The sequence below is a fragment of the Equus przewalskii genome, chromosome 8, assembly GCF_037783145.1.
Source record: "Equus przewalskii isolate Varuska chromosome 8, EquPr2, whole genome shotgun sequence".
Classification (NCBI taxonomy): Eukaryota; Metazoa; Chordata; class Mammalia; order Perissodactyla; family Equidae; genus Equus; species Equus przewalskii.
Genome location: NC_091838.1, coordinates 2728082 through 2739766, shown reverse-complemented (window position 1 = coordinate 2739766; position 11685 = coordinate 2728082). Strand labels below are relative to the sequence as shown.

Sequence of the window (11685 nt, the reverse complement as noted above, 5' to 3'; positions counted from 1 at the left end):
ACCCAGTCAAGAGGAAGCAACCAAGCTCAGGCGCCCCGGCAATCGTGGAACCAGGCCTGTAGTCGCTGTCTCCTATCTTCCCGTCCAGTGCTCTTTCAACTGCGTCGTTTCCTTTCTAATTGCATTTAATTTTTAGTTTGGTTTAAAAAAGAACATCTGTAATGAGTCAATTAGTCACAGATTTGCCCAGAAGAACTGTATTTTGGAGGAAAGTTTGAAATACAACTGGGCTGTAGCTGAGAAAAAATAAGCCAATCCTGCAGAGGGAGCGGAACCACAGGATAACCGACTCATCTTGGTCAAGAACCCGGGGAGTTCTCAAGGACTAGGAAACAGGGAGAAGGGTGGGTTTAAGCAGGTGGACAGCTCGTGCTTTGGTGCCTCAAGCTTTGGAAGAAACTCGCAGAATGGGCAACATGAGCAGAGTGGAAAAGAGAAGAAAAGGGAACAAATGGAGGGAAGTCAACTCTTGGGGTGCTGCTCCAAGAACAGCATGCGCGTCCCAGAGAGCCTGGCGTTAGGGTCGATGGACTCCTGTGGCCCAACGAGCAGGACGTATCCGCCGTAAGTGCTAGGCCTGGGCAGCAGTGAAGGCCTCAGACGCTTCCATGAGCCCGTTCCCCCATGTGTCTGGGTTCTCCGGGCGGCAGGAGCTGCAGAAACGAGCCGGCTCCAGAAACCTCTGATGTCCTGGCCTCAGCTGGCCTCACAGCACGGAGAGCTTGTCCAGAGCCTCCTGCCAAGCCTGAACCAGGTTCCTCCAAAACTGGTAACAACGGTCATCGATTTTGAAGCCCTTTAAAAATGAGAACAGGAGGGTCCTGGCCCCGTGGCCCAGTGGTTAAGTTCACGCGCTCCGCTGCAGGCGGCCCAGTGTTTCATTGATTCGAATCCTGGGCGCGGACATGGCATTGCTCATCAAACCACGCTGAGGCAGCGTCCCACATGCCACAACTAGAAGGACCCCCAACAAATAATATACAACTATGTACCGGGGGGCTTTGGGGAGAAAAAATAAAAAATCTTTGAAAAAAAAATGAAAACAGGAAAAGACACCACTGATTAGTTCTCTTCTTTGAAACACCAATTATTAACCAGAAGGGTTGTTGATAGTATAAATTCTGCGCCTGGAGACAAAATCTAACTATTAGGCGTTCAAAGTTTTTACAAGGGCCTTCATCAAACTTTGACAGGTTACAATATTTAAATGTTAAAAACACATTATAGATATGTTCTTTTAGCCTAACTAACTCCTGAGAAAGAATAACACCTAAAGTAATATGTAGAATAACATCCCACTCCATAAGAGTCTTCTGCCTGTATTTCTCTTTATTGTGCATAATTGCTTCATTATTTGGGAGACCACTCCAGCATCGTTTGGGACCATGTGCTTTTCACACATTAATTAACTACTTATAGTTATTTAAATCATATATTTTAACTTAATTGAAGTAATAAAATTGTTGAAATAAGCTTTAGACTTAAGGCCAGTTTTAAAGGAACTTTTATTTTTGTATCCGTGTGTTTACCGCTTGTAAGTGGCTTCCTGTAACACTCACACCAGCTGAATAAATGGAAGTGGTGTTTAGCACCTGCTTCTGTGCTGAACTTTACTCCAGCGGTATTCTCTGAAGTGAATTAAATAAACTGTGCCTTCAGCTTCTAAAGAAAAAAATCTTACCTCATCCTCAGCTCCCATTCATTGCCCAAAAGTCACAAATTCTTGCTAAATAGTCAGCTATTAACATTCATAACAATGTGTAACGTAACACTTTGCTCCAATCGCTCAGTGCCAGCTTCCACTCTATAGCCGGTTTATAAAAAGCAAAGTTAGACGGGCTCATCAAGTTAAATCCTAGAAAGTTTCCTGGGCAATAGAGATCCCGAACCCATGGAAACTTCCTAGAATAATGGCCCCGCTTGTATTCCATAAATTGATTGAATTAAGTTATAACCCGACGCCTAAAGAAGATTCTCTTGAAAGGACTTAAGGAATTGTGCCAAATGGAAAACTCATTAAAGGCTAAGGATACCATTTAGGGAAAACTCATTTCTCTTTTACATGAACAATATTGGTGCAAAATGTAAAAAAAAAATTATAAACGTGTTGTATTCTATTCTATTGTCAGTCTTTAGTCGTCTGCAGTAAAAGAAAGGAAGCAACACAAGAAATGAGGGGTATCGCCGGGAGTGATACACGGTTCTACACCCTCCTGGATCTTGAAAATGAAAAGCTATAACCAAAAGACGCTTTTAAAAGACAGCACGAAGAATTTACTTCATTTAGAATTAGTTCCTCTTAGCATAGCTGCAGTTTCGTTGCTGATTTTCAAGTTTCCTTCTCCTTAGAGCCCTCCTAATGGGATGCATTTTGTCGAAGGTGCTCTCAGGCCTGAGACATCATTCTGAAGGCCTCCGTCTTATTGACTTTCTTTCTCCCGAGGTGGAGGATTTGTGTTTATAATGACAACTAGCGTGGGGCTCTTTTAAGTCAACGTCACATACACAGGGATGTGTGGAGCCAACAGTGTGAGCCCCCCTCAAGCTCTCTTCCCGTAAATAAACAACGAAGACCTCCAAGCAGGAAGCCTTTGTGTGAAACTCAGAGACGGGAGAGACTTTCCTGCTACCCTTGGCAGACTGTTTCCCATATCACAACGCCTTACCAAAAAAAAGACCGTAATAATTCAGACAGCTCAGTAAGAATTTTTCAATTACTGAAAATAGTATTTTTTCTTCACTACAGTAGTGAATTATTCGTGTTAACTTTGTATCTCTACATTTAGCACTGAAGAAAGAGTTTTTACCTTTTGTAGAATTTCAAATTTTACAAGTTATTTATCTTATAATTACAAAAAGGAAGATAGATGTGAGTATATAGTACTAAAAGCAGATAAGATCTCTCCTCTCAAGTAAAAACACCAATTTCACTTTTTTTTTTATTGTCGTGAATCAGAGAAGCCGACAGCCAACTGGTGAGTGAGGTTTCCCTGTTTTAGTGCGTAAATTAAAGAGATAAAGAGAGACGGTTTTCACTATATTTTAGCGGATTTGCCAAAAGGAATTCTCCTTTTCAAGTTAACATTTTTGCATCCAAAGCCATAAAGAACTGGTGATTACAAATACGTTTAGTTACACGAAAAAATATTTACGAAATGCTGCTGGTGGAAAAAAATACAAAACTCTGTATAGCGTGATCTCATGTTTAAACTCACGGGAGGTAAGTTCCCGTGGAAAGGAAGGAGTGAAGGCCCGTTGACAACTGTGGGAGTGAACGTGGGGACAGATTCTCCAGCCCTAGCTCAGGCTTGGCTCTGCAAGTGGACTCCCCAGGTTCAAATCCTGGTGACACCACTCACCAGCTCGACGACCTTAGGAAAGTCACTTCACCTCTTGGTTCCTCCAGGTTTCTTCTCTGTGAACTTGAAATAATAATAACACAAATGTACGCCTGAAATTTATCTAATGTTACAAACCCGTGTGACCTCCACGAAATAAATTAATAACAATAACACAAATATCACAGGATTGTTGTGAACAACTTAGTTCAGGTAAAGCACTTAGTATCTGGAACATTACTACTGCTCAACAAATACCATTATTGTTATATATTATATATGATAATTACATAGTATATTAAAAACTAACTTAAGTAAATGGCTTTGAGGGTTCTATTATTTATCTATTGTTGAGTAACAATTTTCTCCCCAATTTAGCAGCCTTTAAACAACAAAGGTAGCTCAGAAAGGAGTCCTTTGTCTCCCGGGAATGGGCCTGCCTTGGTGTCCCCACCACACTTAGACATGGGGGCGCAGCGTGGCCTCTGTGCACAGGGAGCGAAGGATCTTGGAGCGCAGGGGCTGGGCCCACAGGCAGCCGAGTTCCCCACAGCAGGAGCTCCTCAAGGTACAATTCCCTTGGCTGCCACAGATAATCAAGTGTCAGTATAATTATGATGAGAAGAAAACAATATTTGAAGAGCTGGACAAACTACCTTCAAATGAGCACTTTAACAAATAAAAATCAGAACTTTTATTCAAAGAATTTTTGCATAGTTTTCATAGACATTTCAAAAACCAGTGGCTTAGAGACCAATTTCTGACTTAAATAAATCAAGATTTGTTAACTATTTACTAAAACATGCCCTGGATTTCCTTGATGCAGTGTTTAATTCAAATAAGACTCTAAAAAAGAAGCTAACAGGGAAAAGAACCTTGATTCTTGACTGATTTGTGGTTTCAAGGCATTTCTACAACATGTACAAGATCCTTCTCACATATCTCTAATTCCCACACAAGCCTTTCTCTCCAGGGAGATAGTTTTCTCTGCCTAGAACACCATCAATTGCATCTTTGGCAATACTTTTCTCTCCAACTCTTTGTCTGTAACCAATATTCTCTCTCCAGCATTTTGGAGAAACCTGCTGTGGATTGAAATTGGAGTCACAGTTTCGTTCTCAGAATGTGAGTCTGAGCCCTGCTGCCCGCGAGGAGCCTGTGGTCAAGCTGAAGCCCATCGTGAAAGCTTTCAAGATCGAATTCTTACTACCCTATTATCAACTCACCTGGTGTCCAAATTTGTTAGGTGCTGTTTGGCCTCAGGAAAGCAGAGAATATTTCAATCCAGATTTTATTCCTCCATTATGTGAAGTTTTATTTCTGAAATGCTGTTTTGTTTTGTTTTTTAAGACAATGCCTCTTGGTTTATTCACTTTGATCTCTAAATACATGCTGGATGTTTTCATGAAGTTAATTTCTGGGGTGGGAGGGGAAAATCTCTCAGCTTATTGAAATTACATCATTGGTTTGTCCCTATATTTTTGTGCCTTTAAAAGTAAGTATATAAACACCTGCCAGAAAAAATAGCTCAGACAAGAAGCCTCATAAATAAAACCCAGAGTTGAAAAGCGCTCACCAGTTCAGTGTTTTTGCTCTAATTTTTCTCACTCTTGATCTCAGCCATTACCAAGGGTTCTCAAACTTTAGTGAGCATAAAAGTAACTCAGGGAGCTGGTTGAAAATGCAAATTCCAGAACACTATTCCCAAAATTTCAGATTCATTGGGCCTGGGAAAGAGCCCAAGAGCCTGCATTTTTAACAAGCATCCAATGTAAATGATCTACAAATCACAATTTGAAATATTGTTTTAGACATTCACATGTAAACCAAAGATTCATAGCCGTGTTCTGTGTACAACTCACAAATGGCAAAACTGGCCACCTAAGCAGTAAATTCATGGACCCCAAATGCCTCACCTTCAGGGAAACAGGAAGATGAGGGAGTCACTGGGACAAAAAAAGAGAGAGAGATTTGTGTCTGGCAAGCTCTGACTGGCTTAGGCAGGCTGGGGAGCATTGCACAGTCATTATTGCAAAGGAGTTGCTTTACCAACCCTTTGTTACGTTTACTTTGGTTTTGTTGCTTTCCAATTTCAGAGGTAATATATGTCTAGAGGAGGAAGAAATTTTCCTCTATCCTCCAGGTCCTTCTGGCTGTTCTAAGAATTAAATTGACATGAGACAGAATAACAGGAGAAAATCAAGCAAGCTTAATAACATGTACATGTGAGAAACCAAGGAAAAGTGAGCGTTTCCAAAATGGCCAAAGCCACCACCTTTTAAATACCATCTTCAGCTAAAGACAGAAGAGGATGTTGAAGATAGTGGTTTGGGACTTCAAAGGGGAGGAAGGAATTCACACAGAGATGGAAAAGCAAATGTTTCGTCAACAATGTTGGCCATGCCTTGTACAGACAACGGGACGTGGAGAGGACTTTGATGAAATGGGCCTTGCTAGGTTCCTCCCTGTCTACCACACCTGGTCCATATTATACTATGGGTATCTATGGTGATAGCTCCTTCCTTAAACAGGCTTTCCATCCTAAATTCTTTTAGGCAGTTAGGGAGAAGGTCAAAGTTTCTCCCTGAGTCTTTTGTTCTAAAAAATAATCAAGCCAAAGAGACACATTTTGGGATGGCCAATTCTGATCCCCTTACACATACCTAGTGCAAAATTTTTGAAAACACAAAAAGAAAGCTAACCATTGAAAAATAATTTTACCTTTTGGATGTATATAAATGTCATTCCTTTCCATATTTATATATTATTATTTACCAAAAAAATCATGGTATATATAATGCAGTGTAACACTTTTTTCCACCTGACAATATCCTTATTTTCCCAAGTCAAAAAAATACATTTATCTAAAAGATGATCTGTGTGGGGGGTGGGGGGAAGGTGGTGCTGAGCTAACATCTCTGCCCATCTTCCTCTATTTCGTGTGTGGGATGCCTCCACAGCATGGCTTGATGAGCAGTGTGGAGGTCCATGCCCTGGATCCAAACCTGGGAACCCTGGCACCCAAGTGGGGCATGCAAATGTAACCACTGTAGCACTGGGCCGGCCCCTAAAAGACAATTTTAAATGGCTGACTAGTGTCAGTCATGAAGATATTCCCCAATTTAATTAAGCATTCGTTTGTTACCGCATCTTTAGTTCCACTGTGCAGTGGACACTGGCATGCACTACTGCCATCCCCCCTCAACACATTTTAAATATTTGTGTAGAAGTCTTCCCATTTTTCCCTTATTGTTTCTACCATTTATGTTGTACTCAGAAAGGCCTCCTATGGATACATTCTGATGTTGAAATGCGCCGTATAATTAGCCTCAGTACTTTCGACTTAACACTCTCCTTTTCTACTCACGAAACAGAGGTGAGACCACCAAAGCAAATTATATCTCAGGCTTCAAGAATAGTTAGAGGGGCTGGGCCGGTGGCGCAGCAGTTAAGTGCCCACATTCTGTTCTGCTTCTCAGTGGCCCTGGGTTCACCAGTTCGGATCCCGGGGGTGGACATGGCACCACTTGGCAAAAAGGCATGCTGTGGTAGGTGTCCCACGTATAACGTAGAGGAAGATGGGCATGGATGTTAGCTCAGGGCCAGTCTTCCTCAGCAAAAAGAGGAGAACTGACAGTAGTTAGCTCAGGGCTAATCTTCCTCAAAAAAAAAATGAATAGTTAGAACTGGGTCTTGTTGCTTTAGAAGTAAAGTGAAGTGGGAAGTGATAACCTCACTGTCCTCAAGTAACCTCTACTCACCCGAGTCCTTGGAACTTCCTACCCTTTGTGACTTGGCAGTTCACCACTCTAGGCCTACATGAGGTCCCATACTGTGTGTCATTCAGTAGCCTAGTGGTGGAAACAGAGAAGCACACTCTGGGGAAAGGTTCTTCCCCCAGAAGAATAACTGCTCTTGAGACTATAGATCTAAGGTTAATCGAATAATAACCTCATATTTGCATAAAATTATGAATACTTTATAAATGACTTTTAAAATACTAGAAAGGATGATAAACCTAGAGTCAGAATATCTTTTTTTGTCCCTAGTTCTGCCGTCACTGATTTGTGACGCTTGTTAAAAAAAGATAACTCCTCAACCTTTTTGAAGTCAAGTTCCTCTTTCTTTAAGGTAAATAAGCTGTTTGTCATGTTCCTAAGTTCTCATTCATTTCCAATATGTTTTACATGTGTATTCTATGTGGCATTTGAAGCACTCTTACATCAAGAAATTTCTTTTTCAGAAAAAAAGAAAAGTCATTTCAAATGTTTTTAAAAAGTCATTTTGTAACAATTTTAAAGATAATTTGGCAAGCCCAATAAAATGATCTTTTTGAAAACACTATATCTTATAGAAATAGAACTAGTTGATTGGAGTTCCATGGGAGCATGCTTTTCTTTACTAGGCATAGATATTTCTAATACTTGGAGATATCCGAAAAAGTAAGGTTTAGACTCAAAAAGCCATGAGGTCCTCCTTATTTCTGCAGTTGGTGTGACATTATATCAAATTATCTCTGAGGTCCCTTCCTATTCTAAGATTGTAAGGTTTATTGGTATAAAACTTTTTCTGATTACAAATCTTTCTTCTGTGATGTTTTACTAGTCTTATAATAAAGTAAAATAATGATCTTTCCACCTATAATGATTTGATTCATTTTTTTTAGTTCATACATTCTCACAGAAATAGTATAATTGGCATAATAATGCCATTTATTATTCCGGCTGGTGAGTTTTGTATCATTAGCTCATTTAATTACCATACAAGCTACTGCTGTAGCAAGACAGGCCCTGGGATCTCTGCCACCAGGACAGAAACAAAAATTAAAAACTAGAACTGTTTGGAAGAGAGACAAAAGCATGGTGAGCCTATTACATTTTAAAATACATGTAAATTCACAAATATATCATTTCCTCAAGTGACAAATGAATTGAATGCTTATGTAATAGTGTGATAGATGAGTTTTATAACATTTCTAAAATAGTCAATGTTATAAATGAGAATTTCCCAAATAATCTGTCAAAGAATGCTACTTCCTCAGGTTGTTAAAGGCTTGAATTGCCCAAACAAAGGGAGCCATTGTCCAATCGTTTGGAAAGTGCTGTTTTCAAGTTAAGCAGCTTTAATCACCAAAGGATGTCTCGGAGACTTCCTGTGTTAACACACCCTTTGACCATCCAAGATGGGATGTACGACCTCCTGCATTTCTCAAATCTGTTCACAGTGCTTTTCTTCCCCCCACACCCATACCCAGAAAATCTCTCAGGAATGCTTAAAATAAGGTAACTCGCTGTGCACATGTGAGGTAAAGGAAGCCAGATTGTGAAATAACAGATGAAAAGGCAAAAAATGCTGTTTATGGGGAATGGAAGAAAGGCTTGCACCTATGACGAGGACCAGTGATGGTTTGGGGAATGGAGGAAGAGATGAGGAAGAGCAGAACTCCCTGATATGTCTTGTGATGGCTAAAAAAGTCTTTTAACGTAAACAACTGGAAGTCACTTGTTTAAATTTTGATGTGACACTTCAAATGAAAAACATTTACAGGGAAAGTAAATCCAATGAAAAGTCACTTGCTGTAATGTTATGGTGACCTCTTGTGGTTCAAAACCAAAATGACCCTTTGATAGACTAGTTCTGGCACCCTGAACATGTGCTTAAAAAACCTGTTTCAGCGTTCACCCAAACTGTTATCAGTGGTTATCTCTTCAGAGTCGTATTAGGGGTACTTACATCTCTGTATTTCTTTAATGGTTGAATTTTTGCAAAAAGTATGCATTTCCTCTGGGGAGCAGAAAAGAAAACAACAGCAACAGAACAAAACGTAAAATATAAGGGAAAGTGATCTTCTTTCTCAAGTAATTATTCATTTCTCTGCAAGTCAGACTATAGAATTTGGATTAAAGTACTAATTGATGCCCTTAAGCTTTTGAAATAAACGGCCATTCCAGGATTTTGAACTTTTTACCTTCACTTTATAGTTACACCTATGTGAATATTTTATCTAAATATTATGAGTGATTACTGATTTTTGCACTTTTCCAATTAGATTAAAAATTCTTGCCATAGAACAGACTTATAGAAAGAAATTAAATAGGGTCACTGAAGAACACGGGATATTATGAAGAAAGACGTACTGTGTCAGGTCCAGGTTTAATTAACTTACAAAAGTGTACATATTATTTTGTTAAAGTACAGAAGGTGAACCATTAGGGTGAAGGGCAGATTACAAATCACTCATAGGGCAGATTTCATAGCCAGCCGACAGCAGAAATACTTCTAGTCTTCTCTTCAAGAAGAAGAAAACATTAAAACACCCTTAAAACTTTATCCAAAGTCAACAAAGCACAAACGGTCCCACTTCTAACCTCACACCGAAGGATCCTTCTGGCTGCAGCAGACCTGAGCGTCAATGGATTTGATGACGGTTCTCATATCCTCCTCTGTTTGTAGGAAGCCTGTGATGCGATGCTGCTCTGAGTCAAGGTCAAGGGAGCAGTCCTGGTTGCCGGAGCTGTTCCTGTCCCACAATCTCTGGGTTTTCTCACTGTAATCCATTTGAATCAAGTTGGGATTCTTGAAGAACACACACAGGAGTTAAGTTCACGGGGCTTGAAAACTCCATTTATTCAGCATAATGTTTTTCTTGGACTGATGGGGAGGTTTGTTTTGACATGTTCCAATTAGAAAAACTTAAGTACCCGGGAGAAAAGTTATGCAAACAGTCTGCGAAAGCCTTGCCTCCATGTGTGTGCGCAGGTGTCACCCCCAGTGGGCAGTGTGGGCCTTCACCCCCTTGCTGAGCTGCCCACCGCCCTGCAGAGGCCGCCGTGTCGTGATCACACATCAAGAACCGCAAAATTAAACCACAGCTCCTCGAAGAAACAGCTGATTCCGGGTCTGGGCAAAAATGGTACAAAATGAGCATGGAACATCCTGTTGTTACAGAAAGCAAGGAAGTCACCAAAGACGACCAAGTTTATATCAATAGAACATGCTGACTATGTTTAAACACGCAAGTTAATAATATTTTTTATTTTTTAAGAAAGCCTTTATTGGTCACTTTTGGAGGATGTTAGAGAACCAACTCATTATTTGGAAAACTGGTAAGGAAATGAAATGAGGTAAGCATTTATCCTGCCTTTCTTTATGAACTGTAAACTAGGGTAACCAATATTCGATGTTGAGAAGTTACTTTTTACAGAAGTATTGCAGCTAATAAATGAAGAAGGAAAGATAAACTGCAAAATAATCATTTTGTTACTCTGAATGAAGCAATGGATCTGGGTGGTGATCATAAATGGCTGCTGACATTAAACAAAAGTGAGAGACGGATGTCACGTGCATCCTGATGGAAGTACTCGATAATGCTGGGAAGTGCTCTCGCAAAAAAATCTAACATAAGAGTGATCTAGTCTCCAGATCTACCTACCAACTTATAGGACTTACAGGAGACTGAGCAATAGGTCAAATGGCACTCAGGATGCAATCAGCAAATTCCAAACCATAGAAAATTCTAGAACTGTGTGGCTCAGTTTCTTAAAAAGCAGGGCTAGTGGGAGGGGAGGTGTACCTAAAAGAAAGTTAAGAGATGTGTAAACCAAATGTAATGCCTCCTCATTCAAACAAACCAAGTGTAAAAAAATAAAAATTATGTTGAGAAAATTTGAACATTGACTGGGTGTTTATTGTTAAGGAATAACTTTAAGTATTATAATATAATTATGATTATATTGTTAAAGGATCTTTGTCTTTTAGAGATAGATACTGAAATATTTATGGTTAAAATAATGTGATATCTTGGATTTGCTTGAAAATAATTCAGGGTGAGGAGGCAGTGGGCAAGGTTATAGGTCAGGGGTTGGCAAACTATGGCCCAGAGGCCAAATCTGGCCCACCATCAGATTTATAAATAAAGTTTTATTGGAACACAGTCATGCACATTCATTTATGAGTGGTCTATGTCTGCTTTCCCGCTACAATGGCAGGGTTGAGTAGTTGCAGCTGAGCTGGTATGGCCTACAATGCCTAAAATATTGACTCTGGCCCTTTACAGAAAAAGCTCCCTGATCTGTGGTAAAGCTGAACCAAGATTGGATGTGAGCAGATAATTATTGAAGCTGGTTGATGGACACATGAGGATTAATTATAGTATTGTTTCCTTTTGTAATTGTTTGAAATGTCCCATGTCAACGCAAAACAACCAATACCCATTCTATAGATAAGCGAAATAAGGTGAGTTTTACTTGAGCCAGGGTGAGAATTATAACCCAGGAAGGGCTTAGAAAGGGTTCTGGAGAAGCATGGGTTTCAGTACAGCCTTGTATCTTTTTAGAACAAAGAACAT

The 11685-nt window shown here is 39.9% G+C and overlaps 1 protein-coding gene across 1 annotated transcript in view; it reads left to right on the top strand.

The window, feature by feature from the left end:
- Positions 1–10282: 10282 nt before the first annotated feature.
- ATP6V0D2 (ATPase H+ transporting V0 subunit d2) overlaps positions 10283–11685 on the top strand; it is a 52853-nt gene continuing 51450 nt past the window's right edge. Inside the window, exon 1 of the mRNA XM_070630352.1 lies at positions 10283–10444. The gene's annotated coding sequence lies outside the window, so the exon portion shown is untranslated. The remainder of the gene's footprint in view (positions 10445–11685) is intronic.